The sequence below is a fragment of the Xenopus laevis genome, chromosome 9_10L (genome assembly GCF_017654675.1).
Source record: "Xenopus laevis strain J_2021 chromosome 9_10L, Xenopus_laevis_v10.1, whole genome shotgun sequence".
Taxonomy (NCBI): domain Eukaryota; kingdom Metazoa; phylum Chordata; class Amphibia; order Anura; family Pipidae; genus Xenopus; species Xenopus laevis.
The window spans coordinates 6,929,677-6,944,728 of record NC_054387.1 but is presented as its reverse complement, the minus strand read 5'-3'; the positions used below and the strand labels follow the sequence as shown (position 1 = coordinate 6,944,728).

General features: G+C 41.8%; 1 protein-coding gene across 1 annotated transcript in view; it reads left to right on the top strand.

The window, feature by feature from the left end:
• The window catches only part of crhr1.2.L (corticotropin releasing hormone receptor 1, gene 2 L homeolog), a 66,084-nt gene that overhangs the window by 7,770 nt on the left and 43,262 nt on the right, over positions 1-15,052 (top strand). The window lies entirely within an intron of this gene.

Genomic DNA, 15,052 nt, shown 5'->3' with positions numbered 1-15,052 from the left:
GTCCGACCAATCCTTCGAAATTATCGTGCGGTTAGTGGGATTCGAACGATCGGCCAGGTCAAAAAATCTTTGTGGGTCCCAGTGCAATGTATCTATGTTTGCAGGGCCAAGCAGCTCCCCTTTGTTTTCCTGGCAAATTGGTCTTTTTAGTTGATGGTCAGTTCGTACGAGAAAATCGTGGTCTCACGATGAGGATCTGATCTTTTAAAAATCTCAACATCTATGGCCAGCTTTACACTAAGGGAGAGCCCCATTTCTTCAGTCATGAACTCCTCTGTGCAGTTCTTCTTGTTAGTTCCTAAAGTTCTACTATCATATTCCCCTGAGCTCCTTGCAAGTACCCTTACCTCTCCTTTTGTTCCTTGTTCTTTCCCAACAAATCTCCAACCAAAAAACTTATCAATTCTACGGATATTTACATGTTACTTTTCTATTGTATGTCATTAGGATATAGACCCCTGCTCTGTGCTTTATATAGATATGTTCTGTATATTGCAAAACGACACCCCTGCTATGTATATAATACAGCTGTGCCTCGTCTCTTTGTATTAAACAGATCTGCCCCTTTTCTGTGTATTACATAGATACCCCCGGCCCCTTTGTATCAGAAATATATACCCCTGCTCTGTGCATAACACTAGAATATCCCCTGCTCTGTGTATAACTGGTATACAACCGCTTGTCTGTATATAATACAGATACAGCCCATGTGCTGCGAATAACATATATAATCCCCCTGCTCATAAATAGCCTATATGGGGTAGGGGGTATGTATATGCCCCAGGGCTCTGTCTCTTATATATTATCCACAGTGAAGGAAGTGTATCAGTATATCTATCTATCTATCTATCTATCTATCTATCTATCTATCTATATATATATATATATATATATATATATATATATACACACACAGGGTGAGTCTTCCTCAATCTTCTGTCACTTACATCATATCCTGTGTGCCGAAAACACTTTAAAGTTCAAAAAACGCTGGCGACTTTTCCTTTTTTTAAGCGGGATTTTATAATATATGGAACATTCATTTTACAGTGGGCTCATGTGTCGGGCATTATATTAACTCTCTTGTCTTTATTAAGGTTCCCTGGACATTATATTATATAGACGTCCATACAACTTTAAATTACCCGCCGTATGCAAATTGACCTAAGGGCAAGATCACTAGCGAATTTTCGGTAGGCACAAATGAACGCTAGCGCATTTCCCTATGAAATGCTCGCACAGCCGAAGAAACGCTAGTGAAAAGTCGCCAGCATTCGATGCCTGGGGTGAAACTTTGCATTTTAGTAAATAAGCGTATTCATATCGCATTTGCGCATCGTGAAGCGGTGTGATGTGAAGCCAACGCCAAATTCGCCCTTATAACATAAATTCCTCTCTGTGTAAAATACAGATTTCTGCCACATCTCTAATTATGATGAGTCCTGATCCTGCCCATGTCTTGTGTTTCATACACCCTTCTTCTTTTAGATTGTAAGCTCTATTGAGCAGGGACCTTTTTACCCTCTGTATAAATCAGGTTTTGCATGTAATGTGATGTATTGCCAATAATGTATGGAATATAGCTACAATACACCTATATTTTTTGAGATCTCTTGAATTATATAGAAAACTAAATCTGGCATCAAAAAAAAATAAATGGCGTGGCCATGTGTTGTCAGATGCACAACTCCCGGCAACTCTATTTGTGGTCCAGTAAAGAAAAGCCATTACTACCCAGTTTAGTCCATAGATGAAGTAAGTAGCTCTCCTTACTCCATCGTATTCCATTACTCTTAGTAGCACTGGAAAGAAACAAGGGGCTCCAGTTACAGGTGCTGCTTCTATTCTGCATAGATAAGATCTGTACAAAAGAACACAGGGCAATAACACTAAAAGCCAATGTTAATAATTTAATGTTCCATATACATTAACTGGGTGCAGTGCAGCCAACTACATGTCCGAGGGCAAGTGACTTATTCTGCTACTAAGCTCATGCAACCTTCTTTATCCAAGTGCAACCCAATTCCTCACACTGTCTGTTCCTGACTGAATTCATGAGTCAGTGTCTGAAATGTAACTGGGCTTCCCATATGCCGAGTTATTGTATTTTGGAGTGAAGGTCATGAACTGTAAGACTGAGGAGGCACATTAAGTAACATAAGGTATCTCAGAAATGATAATATTTTTTAACAAACACTGTTCGGAGAAGAGATTCATTGAAAGTCCAATATGATTCAGTGGATTTTGTGGGGAGTGTAAAATATAATTATAGTTACTGAAGGGCTGATTTAAAGAACTGCTGTCACTATTCACCCTGTTGTATGTGATATTCTACAGCCCCTTCCCAGATACTATTATCCCACTGTTCCTATAGGCACCATCTCTCCCTACTATACCTGCTATCCCACAGTCACACTCCCTTCCCAGAGACTATTATACACTGTTACTATAGGCACCATCTCTCCCTACTATACCTGCTATCCCACAGTCCCACTCCCTTCCCAGAGACTATTATCCACTGTTACTATAGGCACCATCTCTCCCTACTATACCTGCTATCCCACAGTCACACTCCCTTCCCAGAGACTATTATCCACTGTTACTATAGACACCATCTCTCCCTACTATACCTGCTATCCCACAGTCACACTCCCTTCCCAGAGACTATTATCCACTGTTACTATAGGCACCATCTCTCCCTACTATACCTGCTATCCTACAGTCACACTCCCTTCCCAGAGACTATTATCCACTGTTACTATAGGCACCATCTCTCCCTACTATACCTGCTATCCCACAGTCACACTCCCTTCCCAGAGACTATTATCCACTGTTACTATAGGCACCATCTCTCCCTACTATACCTGCTATCCCACAGTCACACTCCCTTCCCAGAGACTATTATCCACTGTTACTATAGGCACCATCTCTCCCTACTATACCTGCTATCCCACAGTCACACTCCCTTCCCAGAGACTATTATCCACTGTTACTATAGGCACCATCTCTCCCTACTATACCTGCTATCCCACAGTCACACTCCCTTCCCAGAGACTATTATCCACTGTTACTATAGACACCATCTCTCCCTACTATACCTGCTATCCCACAGTCATACTCCCTTCCAAGAGACTATTATCCACTGTTACTATAGGCACCATCTCTCCCTACTATATCTGCTATCCCACAGTCACACTCCCTTCCCAGAGACTATTATCCACTGTTACTATAGGCACCATCTCTCCCTACTATACCTGCTATCCCACAGTCACACTCCCTTCCCAGAGACTATTATCCACTGTTACTATAGGCACCATCTCTCCCTACTATACCTGCTATCCCACAGTGACACTCCCTTCCCAGAGACTATTATCCACTGTTACTATAGACACCATCTCTCCTTACTATACCTGCTATCCCACAGTCACACTCCCTTCCCAGAGACTATTATCCACTGTTACTATAGACACCATCTCTCCTTACTATACCTGCTATCCCACAGTCACACTCCCTTCCAGGAGTCTATTATCCCCACTGCTACTATAGGCACCATCTCTTCTGCCTCTCTTGGACTCACAATGAGCCTAAAGCAATTGCCCCTGCTTGGATCCCTTTAAACAAATCTGTGTGCAATAGTTTTGTACCTGCCTGCTGTCTGGGGCCTTTGGTGGATCTGGAGCAAGGTGCTTGTGTGTCGCTAATCCCTTCAATGCACTAAGCCTCTCTCATTCCCCTCCACATGAATACAGTCACTTGGCTAGACCGACTCTGTAATCCATAGATTATGTAACAGGCCAAGTGTATGGAAACTTATGGAAATATGAAGGAGATGGCCTGGAACTCAATTGGGTTTTTATCTGAATACATTTAAGAATTAAAAATAAAAAAAAAGGAAAACCTCCCTGGTAATATATATATATATATATAGACTGCTCGGACATGTGAAGAACATTCTCTCCATCACGGAAGAGTTATATGATGCAAGCGACTGGATCTTTCTGCTTTCCCTGCTGGAGAGATATTGTCTGTCTAATTACAGAAAACATCTGTTTGCTAATAACCTAATTTGAAAAGTGTTTAACTCCCCAGTTTGCGTTGGATTAAAGCTTTGCCTGTGCCTTTTCTCTGCGTCTGGCTCTGAGCAGCTGTAGCCGACTTCATTATAAAAGAATAAAAGTTAATTTAAAGAAAAATTCCCATTCTGGTCACTTTGTTTTATAGATTTGAGAAGCTCTTCATGCTTTATAATATATTTCCTTGTGCTCCTACTATTCTGTGACTTTCTTCATACTTTATGATAGATTCAATTACGCTCCTACTACTTTGTGGTGCTATGAAAAGTTCTTCCTACTTAAAGAAAGATTCCATTGGGCTCCTGCTACTTTGTGTAGCTCTAAACAGTTCCTTATAGACTGACTGGTGCCCCTACAGCAATGGGGTGCTATAACTGTTCTTCATACATGATGATAGTGCTTCTACTACTTTGTTGTACTTGTGAAGCTGATCATCAGGTGAGAAGACATCCTTGTGTTCCTACTATAATGTAGGTCTATGAGAAGTTCTTCATATTTTCAGATAAACTCATTTGTGCTACTACTACTTGGTGTAGCTCTGAAAATTTCGTTTTGCCTTATGATACAATCCTGTGTGCACCTACTATGATGTGGTGCTATGAGAAGTTTTTCATTCGTCATTTTATGTTCCTTTTTTGCTCCTGCTATTATGTGCTGCTTTGAGCAGTGCTTCATGCTTTATGATATACCTCCTTGTGCTCCTACTGTGATGTGGGGATATGAGATGTTCCTCATGGTTTATCATACTCTTACTATTGTCATGTTCTTCATACTTTATGATAGGTTCCATTGTGCACCTATTACTTTGTGGTGCTTTGAGAAGTTCTTCATGCTCTAAGATAGACTTGTGGTCCTACTGTGATGTGGTGCCATAAGCAGATCTTCATGCTGTATAATATTTTTAACTGTGCCTCTACTATTTTTTGGTGCTATGAGAAGTTCTTCAGTCTGTAATTTATATATGTAATCTTGCTCCTGCCATTATTTGCTGTTTTCTTTATGCATCTACTATTATGGAGCTATGATGCTTATGGTAGGGCTTTGACAAGTTATTCATGCTTTATAATACATCTCCTTGTGCTCCTACTCTTGTCTTGGTCTTCATTCTTTATGATAGGATCCATTGAGTTCCTACTATTTGTGTTGCTATGAGAGGTTCCTCATGCTTTATGATAGACTTCCTTGTGCTCCTACTGTGATGAGGTGCTATGGGAAGGAAGTTCTTCATGATTCACAATACTGTATATTTAATTGTGCTTCTACTTTTATTTGGTGCTGTAAGTCCTTAATGCTTTATTATGCATTTCCTTGTGCTTCGACTCTAACATTGAGATGTCCCTCATGCTTTATGATAGACTTCCTTGTGCACCTACTCTTGTCATGTTCTTCATACTTTATGATAGGATCCACTGTGTCCCTACTACTTGTGGTGCTATGAGAGGTTCCTGCTTTATGATAGACTTCCTTGTGCTCCTACTTAGAAGTGATTTATGCTTCACAGTAGGTTCCCTTGTCCCGATACTATTTTACATGGCTATTGAATGTGGTTGGTGCTTTTTGATAGATTCCCCTGTAATTGTTTGGCGCTACAAGAAGTACTTGATGCTTTCTGAATAAACAATAACAAGAATTATGACCAGACAAAACACAGCAGAGAATGGCAGATTGCTCGTTGAAATATAAACTCAATACTGTACCCTGTGTATAATAACATACCTGCTGTGTTTAAATAATGGACTTACTCATGCCATCCATCTAAATCTCTCATTTTTATATTTTGCTGATCAAAGCTTTTTTTTGTTTTGCTGATTTCTGCAAAGGAATAAGCACCCAGTGGACCTGGATTGAGGCTTGTTGCTCCTGCATAAAATCCAGTACACAGTCAGCAAATAGAGCTTGACTCAGGCTTGTAAGATTTGAGAAAATATATAGCGGTGTTGCTAATGGAGTTGAAGGGTTCCTGCTGAAGGCTCTGTGTTTAGTGATGTCTATAGAGAAGAACTTGGCTGAGGCACGCAATGTAGTGCCAAATAAGTCAAGTCAACGGTTCCAGTAATATCATAACCATTGTTTGTAAGGACAGCATCTTTCTACTAAATGTTTAGGATTTCAAAGAATCAGGGAGTAGAAGATAGTAAAGTCCTATGCTGATGACGCTAGGCTAGAATTCTATTTTAGCGCCATATAATTGGCACATAGAACATATCACTACACCTGTATCCAAACAAGTCAACCCATGAGGAGGCCATCAGTGAAGAGCCAAATAGGCATTTTTCTTCCCATTCTTCCTATTATTGACCTATTTAGTGACAGAAAATGACCACACTTCCAAGGCGCAACAAATAGAATGCAATCACTAACCCAGAGCTTGATATTTATTAAACCATTATTGGTATTTATTAAACCATGTTAAACTGGTTTATCATATCTTTTGGTCTTTCTGCTTTTCATACAAAGACTGTAATAATATACAGTATGTGTGTGTCAATTTCTGTAAAGCCAAGAGAAATGATCAGTAAATGGTTTCTGGCTACAGAGCTGTCCGTTAAACGTTCTGCCTTTTCATATTAAAACACTGTCTCTAAATTTCTTAGCTAATGAATTTAACATTTAACAGACAAGTCTAGCTGGGGGAATTAATTAACTAAATAGAGTGCCTCTTGGCTTTAGGTATATGCTAAATGTGGAGAAATGGGGTATTGATCTCATGCTGTTCTAGCTGTTGAGTACCACTCCTCATACTCAAAACTGTAGGGTTTAGCATCTACAAGGTAGACCTAGTAAATCTAAGACATATTTCTAGATGGTAGACCCTAGTGCACATAAAAATGTAGAGGTTAACATCTGTATGGTAGAACTTAGTAAGCCTTGACCATAGTTTTAGATAGTAGATCCTAGTGTACCTAAGCCAACACTGTAGAGTTTAGCATCTACATGGTAGAACCTAGTGAATCTAAGCTATAGCAGTAGATGGTAGATCCTAGTGCACATAAGACAACAATGTAGAGCTTAACATCTGTATGGTAGAACTTAGTAAACCAAAGTCATAGCTTTAGATGGTAGATCCCAGTTTGCCTAAGCCAATGCTGTAGGGTTTAGCATCTACAAGGTATAACCTAGTGAATCGAAGCCATAGCTGTAGATGGAAGACCCTAGTGCACATAAGCCAAAAATGTAGAGCTTAACATCTGTATGGTAGAACTTATTGAGCCAAAGCCATATCTTTAGATGGTAGAATCTTCTGTGCCTAAGCCCACGCTATAGAGTTTAGTTTCAGTAAAGTGTGTGTTGAGCCATAACACCAACCATTGTGATTTAGGTGCAATTAAGACCCTTGTGGCACAAGGGGAACCTATACTTTACCTCTGCCTTTGATGGATGGACACATTAATGGTGCCTACATGTGGATGCTAAGTTTGAGGTGCGCAAAGAATTCTGAGAAAACCCCTAAAAACCGAGCATTGTGCTGATTTTTGCCCACGGTTGGTAAATGAGACCTAACAACAGAAAGGAGGCAGCAGAAGAAAAAGGGATAAATAGGGCTCGTAGGGCAGTCACCAGTTGGTCGGCTTGTCTTATTTTCTTAATGAGATAGGGTTTCTGGGTTGTGCATTTTTCTGTTGCTCATTTTTAATACATCTCTTAGTTCTGCTGCTCTTTCCTTACGGCTGTAAATAAAGAGCCTTTAAAGGTACAAAATATTCCTCTGTTCAAGATAGTATTAATATTATTAATAACATGGAACATAAATACACAAACTCCTCCTTTCTAGACTGCAAGGTCACCGTTGAGGAAGAGAAAATATTTTTAGTACTGCTCCCCCCTCCCCTGCCTGTTCAAACTGTGATCTATGCTGTTGACCATGATAAGTGTCGCGATGGTGCTCTCAGAAAGAGGAAGACCTGGAAGAGTGAGTGAGACTAAATAACATGCCTTTCCTTACACAGGGACCCTACAAAGCCTCAGAGAACTGAGTTGAGAGTTACACCTTTCAGCACCTAAAAAATAGTATATGGGAATAGGGAATTGCAGAGTGTACATGTGGATATCCATGGGCCTGCTACGTGCTACCCATAACTTGCTAGCTCGCCATTTACTACCAGGTGCAAATCTTTACTATCAGGTGTAAATTTTTGTCCCCTCTGCAAATTTTTAATTTTAGTACCAGCACACAACTCTGGAAATGGCACTTGTCCCTGTTTAATTATGCCCCATGGAGCATCCAGAACTGTAGAGCTGCCCACCATCTTTGGACACATCACTTTGATTCACAGCTTGTATTTCGCCAATTGGCGAGCAGGAACATGTGCACTGGTTTGGACTCCTGGTCAGAACTGTAAGTAAGAAAGCTAAAGATGGCGGCCATCCCACAGGCAGCTCTGCAGTTCTGAATATGCTGTGGGGCCATAGTTAAGTTCGGACACTAATCGTTGATGTAGTACGGAAGGAGGCTGCTTCCTGGTGATAAAAGATTTACACCTGATAGTAAACGGAGAGCAAGTAACATTCGTAAGGCACCAAGATTAATGCCTCTGGATGCAGGGTGGTAAGGCAGGTGTACAGGGTTCCTTTAAAGGAGAACTAAACCCTAAACATTACTGTACCTAAAATTACATATATTACATACTGAACTTCTTGCACCAGGCTAAAGATTGAGCTTGTCAATAGCAGCAATGATCCAGGACTTCAAACTTGTCACAGGGGGTCACCATCTTGGAAACTGTCTGTGACACTCACATGCTCAGTGGGCTCTGATTGGCTGTTGAGAAGCTAAGCTTAGGGCTCGTCACTAATTATCCAGCAGAAAATGAGCTTCCCCTGTAATATAAGCTGATGCTACAGGTTTGCTGATTATTAAATCCTGATGCTAATTGTGCTGGTTTCTGTGCTGCCATGTAGTAATTATCTGTATTAATTACTAATCAGCCTTATATTGTGACATTTCTATTCTATGTGTACTGTATATTGTGAGTGGGTCCCTAAGCTCAGTAAGTGACAGCAGCACAGAGCATGTGCAGTGAATCAGCAGAAAAGAAGATGGGGAGCTACTGGGGCATCTTTGGAGACACAGATCTTTACTGCTAAAGGGCTGTGGTTGCCTTGGGCTGGTACAGAAGCACAAAACATCATGTACAACATTTCTACCTACTTCTTTAGTTAGGCTTTAAGCAAGAGGCCACAGCAGTCTCCACCTTGTGCTATTATGTGCACATCTGCCCCATGGCGGGCAATCTGTCTGTACATGGGCTAAGTACAAGCACAATGTGAATAGTATATGACCCTATAATGCAGCATTAATGTGCGAGTGATGGTGGCAGTTCCCACAATGCTTTATGTTCATACCTGTATAGTAATAAGATGTGCAAGCTGCCAGTGTGTCTTTGAGTGCCGCAGAAGTGCCGTGTAAGCAAATGGCAGAACACAAGGCTGGCACGGCCGGTGCCTACTGCATTGCATCGCGAGTATTTCGGCATCAATCATCTCTAATGTCCCAGGGTTTTTCCCTTAGCTCCGCACAGCACGTTCCCAATGAATATCTGAGGCCTGGAAATAAAACCATACCACTCACCAATTAAAATAAAGACTACGTGCTAGAGAAATAAACGGGAATCTGTCGTTTTTAAACTCTTTTATGCGTCTGGGATTGGAAGTGGCGCGGTGCCGTTTTTCAGTTTCGCATTAAGTGGCGTGAAATTCTATGACTTTCATTTGACTGATTGACTGGTTTTGTGCTCTTTTTTACTGTGCTGCATGGTTCATCCTAAGGGTCTGACGGGGCATTGGAAATATTATGTATATTATTATTATATGTGACGCTGGTGCCTTGAGGTTACGTGATCATTTGAGTGGTCCTAAAACAGTCTCAAAGAGGTGGTTCACCGTTACTAATTCCATACCTCCTAACTGTCCCTTTTTCGGAGGGACAGTCCCTCTTTTGACAGCTCAACCCGCAGTCCCTCATTTGTACTGGAAAGTCCCTCTTTTCTCTGCACTGAACAGCCAGAAAAAGAAACAAAGTTTCTCACTTAATTGGCTTTTAGCAGAGAGCACAGAACAGCTACAGGAGCAAACAAGATACTTTGTAACAATTTTAAGACACAAAAAATACAGTTTAGATAAGGAGAAATATTTCAAACTTTCATAAATTGCCAAATTTTGTAAAATGAACATGGTAATTAGGGGGGTGGCCACAAAAGGGGGCGTGGTCAAAAATTTCCGCTGATCTACGCGCAGAAACATTTTTTGCCCCTCTTTTTACTTCCAAAATGTTGGGAGGTATGCTAATTCTAAGCAACTTTTCGATTGCCCTATATTTTTTATAGTTTGCTTTCTTCTTCTGACTCTTTCCGGCTTTCAAAATGGGGGTCACTGACCCCATCTAAAAAACAAATGCTCTGTAAGGCTACAAATATATTGTTATGGTTACTTTTTATTGCTCCTCTTTCTGTTCAGGTCTCTCCTGTTCATATTCCAGTCTCTTATTCAAATCAATACAACGTTGCTAGGGTATTTTGGACCCTTGCAACCAGCTGCTGAAGAAAAGGCTTAAAGGGATACTGTCATGGGGAAAAAAACATTTTTCAAAATGAATCAGTTAATAGTGCTGCTCCAGCAGAATTCTGCACTGAATCCATTTCTCAAAAGAGCAAACAGATTTTTTTATATTCAATGTTGAAATCTGACATGGGGCTAGACATATTGTCAATTTTCCAGCTGCCCCAAGTCATGTGACTTGTGCTCTGATAAACTTCAATCACTCTTTACTGCTGTACTGCAAGTTAGAGTGATATCACCCCTCCCTTTTCCCCCCAGCAGCCAAACAAAAGAACAATGGGAAGGTAACCAGATAGCAGCTCCCTAACACAAGATAACAGCTGCCTGGTAGATCTAAGAACAACACTCAATAGTAAAAACCCATGTCTCACTGAGACACATTCAGTTACATTGAGAAGGAAAAACAGCAGCCTGCCAGAAAGCATTTCTCTCCTAAAGTGCAGGCACAAGTCACATGACCAGGGGCAGCTGGGAAATTGACAAAATGTCTAGCCCCATGTCAGATTTCAAAATTGAATATAGAAAAATCTGTTTTCTCTTTTGAGAAATGGATTTCAGTGCAGAATTCTGTTGGAGTGGCACTATTAACTGATGCATTTTGAAAAAAAACATGTTTTCCGATGACAGGATCCCTTTAAGAAGTCAAAAACCACAAAAAATTAAAAATTAAAACAATTTCACTTTCTACATCATACTAGATTTAAAGGTGAACAACCCCTTTAAGCTGGTTATAGACAGGCAGAAACTCAACCACAATGGTGGCCTATTGACCTGTCCTGTGGACCCTTTAATGTCTAACCCTAGTCCCAACCCTACAAAATTACAAAAATGGAGTTTCTTTATATAATTAGTCTATAATATAAATTAGTCTCTTAATATCTACACAAATGTACAGACTGTGGTTAGACTGGGTTGGCGGGTTGACTCTGGGAAAAACCTGGTGGGCCTTGGCCACCACAGACCCCACTGGACCAAACTCAATTCCCATCTGCCCTTATTGCTCCCTGCTGCCCTTCCTCTCCTTCTTGCTGCCTTTGGTTGGGGCCCTAGAGGGTCGTGTGGGGGCCCCTGGCGTAGCATCCCCAGTGGGCCTCGCACAATCCAGTTCAACCCTGTAAAGATAGTGGCTAGTGATGGGCGAATAAATTCGGCAGGCACAAACTTGCGGCGATTTTCTGTGTTTCCCTGTCGGCGAATACATTCACGAAACACAGGCGAAAATTCGCCAGCGTCAAAAATAAATGTGGCTACTCGTCTGAATAGCTGCTCGAGTCAAAACTGTCATGCATCAACATTATTCAAACGCCCATTGACTTTAATGCGGCCGGCAAAATTTGCGGTTTTCCAGAGAAATTTGCAAATTTTTCCGACGAAGCAAAATGGGAAAAAATTCGCCCATCGCCGATAGTGGCCCATTTCATAGGGGTGTGTATTCTAGAACTACAGACTCAACCCAACTGCCATTCCCCCATTCATTCCCAATAATGATCATTTCAGAAACGGTAACATTCCCGACCCGGCACTTCCAAACAGTTAAACAATGACAATGTGGTAAATGTGAGCCCATGAGCTCCCTCTCCCCTCTCCTGACATTATCTGTCCTGACTCAGAACCCTCGGAGGAATACTTTGCTGGGTGATAGATTTTCTGCCTAATCAAAAAGGAATGGCCTCCTCCTAATTAGTTGTCCCCATAAATGAGAAAACCAAGGAGGAGGCGAGGGTGACTTGTTCTTCCCTCCCGAGTATGTTGAGGAACAAACTATTCAATTAACCCTTCCCTTCAGCGCTCTCCTTGTTCTTTGCCGCCAGTTGTAGAAGGATAAAGAATATGTATTTGTGCACTCGGCACTTTATATTTAGCAGATTAGAAAAAAAAAAAATCCCTTAAACCCTTACTTGTTTGATTTTTGTCTAAATTCATGCTAAAACCTAGATAGAATATTTTAAACCAGACGGCCCCTTGAAAAACTGGGCTGTCTGGTCCGGACAGGTGGAAACCCTACTTGGAATGTTCCCTTGAAATGAGGTTCTCGAGTGGCTCTAGGAAGCTCAATGGAGTCCCATCAGCGGTGCTGCGCCAGTGAGGTGAGAACTTGTCTCAGGCAACAGCACCCTATGAGTTACCAGGGGTGGCAAAAAGAGCCAAATTTCCATATCTCTTCTAGTGAAAGGGAACACAATTGTGCTTTATGCAGGTGACAGCACAGAAGCCACCTCAGGGCGGCAGGCATACCTCCCAACTGTCACGTTTTCAGAGGGACAGTCCCTCATTTGTACTGGAAAGTCCCGATTTTCTCTGCACTGGACAGCCAGAAAAAGAAACAAAGTTTCTCACTTAATTGGCTTTTGACAGCCACAGCTGCATATAAGATACTTTTGTAACAATTTCGAAATAAGCAAATAAGTAATTTAATCAATATAAGATAACAGGAAGTTAGACTCACAGCTTAAAGGGCAATTCACCTTCATTAGCAAAACTGTAATAACTGGAAAAAAAACACAGAAATATGATCAAACTTTCATAGCCTGCCAAATGTTGTAAAATGAACATGGTAATTAGGGGGTGTGGCAAAAATGGGCGTGGTCAAAAAATTTTGCTTACCTGCCATTTACCAAGTGAGTTCAGTTAAGGGGCATATCATTGTACCCAGAGTCAGGCCAGGCCAGCCAAGCGCCCTAGGCAACCTGGCCGGCCGCAGCGCCGACTTGGTGCGCGCATGTGCGAACAGACGTGCGAACGGACGCTAGCGGGTATGCCCTGATGGATGCTGGCGCTCATGCGCCAATAATTGCGTGAGCCGACAGTCTGCAGAAGAGAGGGGACTGGACTAGGAGTAGGCAGGCAGCAGAGGAGGTACATGCCTGGTGCCCCACAAGCTTTGCCCCCTACTCTGCCTACCCCTAGTTCAGGCCCTGATTGTACCCCTATGTCGGACTGGGCTTGCGGGACACCAGGAAAAAACCTGATGGACCCTGACCCTCCTGGGCACCCGCGAACCCAGGCCTCTTTCTTGGAGTGCCAATAGCAGTCTTTCCTTAGTGATCGCATCCCCAAGGAGTTCCTACATCTTTTTCTCATAATCCTAATGTAATTGTAGCCACTCTCCAAACCGAGTCCATTGCATTTGCACCCAATGCATCACTACGGATGTAAACGCCCTCGCGCTTTAGAACAAATTGGGCGCAAGTTGCATTTTCAGAAGGTGGTTTGATTTTCAAAGGTGGTAAAATTGCACTATTTTTTGAACTTGGGAAGCATCGTATCCAGGATTCGCTTCGGGATTCAGCCTGGAATTGGCCTTTTGTAGCAGGATTCAGATTCGGGCCGGCCGAAAAAAAAAAAAACATTTCGCCAATTTTTCGCCGTTTCGTGAATTTTGCTAATTTACTACACATGTGAAAATTAGGGGTGGGGGGGAAAATTGCGTGACTTTTTGTCACAAAACGTGAATGTGAAAAAATGTTTTCCTCTTCCCACCTCTAATTTGCATATGCAAATTAGGATTTAGATTAAGATTAAGATGGTATTCGGCTAAATCTTTCGCGAAGGATTCGGGGGTTCGGCCGAATACAAAATAGTGAATTCGGTGCATCCCTAATTAGAACACTGCACCCCTTTAGTGATATCTTCACAAATTCCTGCCTATTAGTAGAATATTATGCATGCTACATATCTAACTAGTGTTTTTAGTCATCTCCCCCCTCTTCCCTGTATCCGACATCACCGCAGTCTCTGACAAGGTAACCCCCCCTTATACCAGTCTCCTTGGAGGGGACACTCCTAATGACGTGTGAGTAGGCCAATGCTGCAGAGCGATGGACTCACCGGGGGGATATTTATCAAGACAGAACTGGAGCAGATCTGATGCAAAGCGCTTCTATATCTTATTCATTGGAACGCTTGCTAAACAAATCGCTGGGTCTGTTGGTAAATGTGGGGCGATCCCTTCGTATGCAGCTGTTCCAGATTCGTCTTTGTAAATAAAGCCCCAGTGTTTTTTTCATTTATTTTGAAAATATTTTATTTGATTTTCATGTTAAACAAATGTAGTGTTTTTTTCATATAATCACATTTTCCTGTCTGATTGGAAGGCCATGTCGCTCAATATATCTCCGTTATCTACATTCTCCTTCCCATGGGGCAACTCTGATGCAGTGATTCAAGGGAAAACGCAGGGCCATATTTATATATAAGCACCCGAGGGCCTGTGTCTAGGGTGGCAGATTTAATGCGGGTGTCTGTACAAAAAATGTAATTCTTATAAAGAAAAATATGCTATCTAAATCTGGCGGCGGAGCTGGGGGGTACCTAGGTCTTCGGGGGCACATGGAAATAAAGTGGTGCCGGGTTGGACTGTGGGTGCCGGTCCTAATGAGCCCAACTGACCTAGACCTGTTCCCCACCCTGGGCGCTGCACCCAA